Source organism: Mustela nigripes, chromosome 12, assembly GCF_022355385.1.
Source record: "Mustela nigripes isolate SB6536 chromosome 12, MUSNIG.SB6536, whole genome shotgun sequence".
Lineage (NCBI taxonomy): Eukaryota > Metazoa > Chordata > Mammalia > Carnivora > Mustelidae > Mustela > Mustela nigripes.
In genome coordinates, this window is record NC_081568.1 from 20,084,376 (window position 1) to 20,090,530 (window position 6,155).

Here is a 6,155-nt window from a genome sequence, read left to right on the forward strand (position 1 = left end):
GTGTTCCCTTTCTTGCTGTCTTTGTCTCTGTCAAATAAATAAATAAAATCTTAAAAAAAAAAAAAGAACTGAATATAGTGAACGTATATAGGAGTGTGTGTGTGTGCATGTGCCGTATGTATGCTTCATCGTGTATATGTGTGCATTTATAATATGTCTTCCTTAAGTAAGAAAACAAAGAAGTCAGCTCCCATATTAAAAATCAAATATCATTGTGGTTTTGATTTGTATTTCCCTGATGCCGAGTGATATGGGAGAAGGGGGCTGGGGTTATGGACATTGGGGAGGGTATGTGCTTTGGTGAGTGCTGTGAAGTGTGTAAACCTGGTGATTCACAGACCTGTACCCCTGGGGATAAAAATATATATTTATAAAAAATAAAAAATTTAAAAAAAAATAAAAAAAAAACCAAATATCAGTCTTTTACTGGCCCAATCAATACATAGCTTTCTAGGGTTTTTAAATAAGATTCAATAAAATTCAATGACATATTTAATGTAAGCACCTCAAGCTTTTGGACATATTCTCAAAAAGAAAAAAAATTAAGCTTAGTAAGAGCCCTGCACATATTTAAGTATTTGGTAAATGTTTGTTAAATATAAAGATCTTCAAGAGTTACTGTGTTGCTGGTAGTCAGTTTCCCAGGAATCTACCCTCTCTAATTAGCTTACAACAGAGCCTGCTCTTTTTTGTCTTCTGGGGTCAGCCCTTTGGTGAGGAGGGAAAAAGGGTGCACAACAGGAAGCAGCATAAGTGGAATACTGACAAGAGGAAAAAGAAGCCAATAAACCAAACCAAGAATCTAATTTATCTTATGCTACCCAAGTCCCCTCCAGATCTAAAAGGGCAACTGCTCTCTGGCACTCAGAAATAAGAGGAAAGGATTATTACTTGGGCAGAGAGAGATGACTGGAACAAGTCCTAAAATATGTTTTAGAACATTCTGGGCTACTGTTTTTCTGATTCAGGTGGTATATTGAAAAATAATGTTCATTTGCCTATTCTTTTTTCCTTTTTTATTTTTTTTTAAGATTTATTTATTTATTTGACAAGGGGAGAGAGAGAATGTGAGAAAGGAAACACAAGCAGGGGGAGTGGGAGAGGAAGAAGCATGCTTCCCACTGCGCAGGGAGCCAGATGTGGGACTCACGCAGGACTCGATCCCAGCGTCCTGGGATCATGAGCTGAGTGGAAGGCAGATGCTTAATGACTGAGCCACCCAGGCTCCCCTGCCTATTCTTTTTTCTTATTTGATGGCGTAAACAAAGCAGCCAGTCTAGCAATGAGACTGAAGTTATCTTTGGAATGGGGAGAGGAGAAAGGACAAGAGGAACATCTTCAAACCTTTGAATTAATTTTACTAATTATGTAACACGAATCAGGGGTGTTTGCTGTAGTCCGGACTGAGAACTTATCAGTAATCAGACACTGTTTTAGTAAAAGTGTAAAGGTCATTTGTTGTTGTTATTTGTATGCAAAAATAATGACTTTATCTTTAAAACTGTAGATGGTACTTTGAGCAGATTGCCATCAGAGAATTGCCAAGATATCGATCAGTTTGGGAGTTGGTGGCAGGAAATTAGAATGAGATACACAGCAAAGTGTCAATGACAACAAATGTGCATATCTCTGCCTTTTTATCAGTTGTTATTTATTTATTTATTTATTTATTTATTTTTTAAACAACAAAGAGAGACCTGGATAAATAGATCTTTAGCAAAGAAAGGAAAATCCTACATAGGATATACAAATGGAGAAATCGTCTGATGGAGTAAAGTGAAGTCTTTCCAATTTTAAACACAGGGAGAACCTTAGTCCTATGTCAGATTTTTCTTAAATGTATGTAATGTTCAAATTAACTGTATTAGACTATTTTAGTGATTCTCATTTATATTTTTTATATATAAAAATGATGAATGTGTTCAGCAAACATTCAAGTAGTTTATACACTCCAATTCCTTAAACAGATGAAGGGAATTGAAGGTTAGTCAACACTTGGAAAATTATGTCTCCCTGTGTAAAACATCAGTTCCATAGAAAACAATATCATAGAGGACAGCTGTGTTTCAGTTACTGTGTAATAACCAAGATCTTTGAGAAGGTACAGTTAACAAATCAAAATTAAGGGTAAAACCATGGAATAGAGTGACTAACACCAAACAGAGGAAAAGATCTTTGAAACTGAGTGAGTGTGACCTTGGATGGATTATGTGTTTACATGGTTGTCAAAGGAAAGGATGATGGTTAGAAAAATAAGAAAAGATGAGTAACTGGTGGTCCCAGGTTGTTGGGGGGGCGGATGGTGGTGCTGCTGGGCTATATGCTGTGAGGGAGTGTGGAAGCCTCCTGCTGCCAGAGGAGCCCGTTGGCCACAGTAAGCATTAATAATGTATTTCTCCTTTGAGTGGATCAACAGTGTCCTCCAGTTCCTAGGACTCTATAAGAAATACGGAAAACTTGTATTCTTGGGTTTGGACGATGTAGACAAAACCACTCTTCTACACATGCTCAACAGTGACTGATTGGGCCAATATGTTTCAACATTAGATCCAATATCAGACAGGTGACAGTTGCTGGAAAGACTTTTATAACTTTTGATCTTGGCAGTCATGAGCAAGCAAGTCAGGTTTGGAAAAATTACCTCCCAGCAATCAGTAGGATTGTCTTTCCGGTGGATTGTACAGATCATCCTCACCTCATGGAAACCACACTTGAGCTAAATGCTTTAATGACTAATGAAACAATACCAATGTGCCAATCCTTATCTTGGATAACAAAAGCAACAGAACAGGTGTAATCAGTGAAGAAAAGCTCCATGAGATATTTAGGCTTTTTGGATAGACCACAGGAAGGGTATTGTGACCTGGAAGGAGCTGACTCCCTGCCCCATGGAAGTGTTACTTGCAGAGTGCTCAAGAGGCAAGGCTATGGCAAGGGCTTCCACTGGCTTTCCCAGTATATTGATTGATGTTTGGACAGTGAAAGCAAAAGAGTTTTACTTCTCTGAACTGACCCTAAAAAAAAAAAAAAAAAATTAAAAAAAGCAAAGAAAAAGAAAAAAGAAGAGGACAAAATAAGAAAAGAAAGGACGACTATGAAAAATAAGTTAAAACTCTGAAATAATGAGGGGAATTACCTGGGATTAATAAGTGACAGAGGAATGCAGATTTTAACCTCTGTTGTACAACCACAATTTCCAAAGATTTTATTGTTATTATTAGATATTGTTATTGAAACAAAACTTATGCATACTAGAATTATTTTACAACAGCTTTTTCATTCTCAGGTTCTCTGACTCATTTCTGGTTGGTTAATTTTACCTTCTCTTAGATTTTTTAGATTTTGTCTATTTTTCAAAAGTATCTATAAAAAATTGAATTATAGATAGGCAGTTATTTTCTTTCAGATCATTAGAAATATTTTTTTTGATCTAAATTCTTGTTACCATGGTTGCTGTGGAAAGTTAATAGTCAATTTAATTCTTCCTTCTACAAAAAGTAATCAACTTTTGTTCCCCACACCCACCTATTTCCATTCCACTAGCTGTTGTATTCTGGAGTTTTATTATGATGTGTCTAAGAATGAATTTATTTTTATTTATTCCACTTTGGATTTGCTGGCTTCTTAGAATTCAGAGCTTGTGTCTTCCATCAATTTTGGAAAATCCTCAGACATTGTCTTTATAAAAGACATTCTGGCTCCAACCTACCTCTTGACTTATAGAGTTCCAATTAAATATTTGTTAGATCATTGCTCTACCCTCTATAACTCTTTTTCTTTTTTTTAAGATTTTTTTATTCATTTGAGAGAGAGAGAGAGAGCACGTGCGTGAGAGCACAATCAGGGTGGAGGGTAGATGAAGAAGAAGAAGCAGCGCAGAGCAGGGAGCCTGATTCAGGGCTTGATCCCAGGACCCTGGAATCATGACTTGAGCTGAGGGCAGAAACTTAACCGCCTGAGCCACCCAGGCCCCCCAACTCTATAACTCTTATTTAGCTTTTTGTACTTTAGGTTTTTATGTTCTTCCATACTGCAATGTGACAATATTTACTTTTCAAATTTTTTCTCTCTAGCTGAATTTAATTTGCTGTTAAAATCGTTTTTTAAATTAGGTTATTATTTCATTTGTAGATCTTAATTTTTTTAATATAATTTTTTATTTTTTATAAACATATATTTTTATCCCCAGGGGTACAGGTCTGTGAATCACCAGGTTTACACACTTCACAGCACTCACCAAAGCACATACCCTCCCCAATGTCCATAATACCACCCCCTTCTCCCAAACCCCCTCCCCCCAGCAACCCTCAGTTTGTTTTGTGAGATTAAGAGTCACTTATGGTTTGTCTCCCTCCCAATCCCATCTTCTTTCATTTATTCTTCTCGTACCCACTTAAGCCCCCATGTTGCAACACCACTTCCTCATATCAGGGAGATCATATGATAGTTGTCTTTCTCCACCTGACTTATTTCGCTAAGCATGATACGCTCTAGTTCCATCCATGTTGTCGCAAATGGCAAGATTTCATTTCTTTTGATGGCTGCATAGTATTCCATTGTGTATATATACCACATCTTCTTGATCCATTCATCTGTTGATGGACATCTAGGTTCTTTCCATAGTTTGGCTATTGTGGACATTGCTGCTATAAACATTCGAGTACACGTGCCCCTTTGGATCACTACGTTTGTATCTTTAGGGTAAATACCCAATAGTGCAATTGCTGGGTCATAGGGCAGTTCTATTTTCAACATTTTGAGGAACCTCCATGCTGTTTTCCAGAGAGGTTGCACCAGCTTGCATTCCCACCAACAGTGTAGGAGGGTTCCCCTTTCTCCGCATCCTCGCCAGCATCTGTCATTTCCTGACTTGTTGATTTTAGCCATTCTGACTGGTGTGAGGTGATATCGCATTGTGGTTTTGATTTGTATTTCCCTGATGCCGAGTGATATGGAGCACTTTTTCATGTGTCTGTTGGCCATCTGGATGTCTTCTTTGCAGAAATGTCTGTTCATGTCCTCTGCCCATTTCTTGATTGGATTATTTGTTCTTTGGGTGTTGAATTTGCTAAGTTCTTTATAGATTCTGGACACTAGTCCTTTATCTGATATGTCGTTTGCAAATATCTTCTCCCATTCTGTCATTTGTAGATCTTATTTTATGTTTTAAAGATTATTTATTTATTTGTCAGAGAGAGAGAGAAAGAGCACAAAAGCAGAGAGAGAAGCAGGCTACCTGCTGAAGAAGGAGCCCAGTTAGGTGACAGGATCCCAGGACCCTGAGATTGTGACCTGAGCCAAAGACAGACCATTAACTGATTGAGCTACCCAGGTGTCCCTATAGATCTTACTTTAATTTAGGTTTTCTAGGTTTAGTCTTTTTCCTTCTGTTTTATATTTTTGTTCTTTAGTGAATCTCTTTCCCTGGCTATAGTTTTAAGGCACTTAAAAAAATTGTAATTCCAGGGCACCTGGGTAGGTCAGTCAGTTAAGCTTCCCACTCTTGGTTTTGGCTCAGGTCATGATCTGAGGGTCCTGAGTTGGAGCCCCCTGGGGGCTCCCTATTCAGTGCAGAGTCTGCTTGTCCCTGTCCCTCTGCTCCTCCCTCCTTTTTCGCTCTCTCTCTCTAACATAGATACATGCATACATAAAATCTTCAAAAAAAAAATCCCAGTAAACATCATGTTTTATTGCCATTCCCATTCATGACACTTAGTTTCCATAGGAGTTAGATTAATATTAATTGTATCCTGGTTATACAATTACTAAAATTAAACGATCTTTTTTGCATTAATCTTAGAGTTAAGGTAAATGTGATTTCTTCCAGTGAGTCTCTGATAGGTTCTGTGAGGCACTATTGTTCTTATAAGTTATACAAAAAGTGACCTCAGAATAGATTATAGACCTAAATAAAAAATGTAAAACTATAAAACTTACAGAAATAAAAATAGGAGATATTGCTTTGGCTTTAAGTTTGATGATGAGTTTTACATACAACACAAAAGTACAGTATATTAAAAATTAATAAATTATACTTTGTTAACATTCTCATGAAACAAATAAGATTTGAACCATGGTTGGGGAGAAAATATTTACAAATCATGTATTTGATTAAAGACATTTTTCCTGGATATAAAAATAACATTTAAAAACCA

The 6,155-nt window shown here is 36.9% G+C and overlaps 1 pseudogene; it reads left to right on the plus strand.

Annotated features, from left to right (window-relative positions):
- Positions 1-2,387: 2,387 nt before the first annotated feature.
- Positions 2,388-2,968, plus strand: LOC132027734 (GTP-binding protein SAR1a-like; annotated as a pseudogene).
- Positions 2,969-6,155: the final 3,187 nt, after the last annotated feature.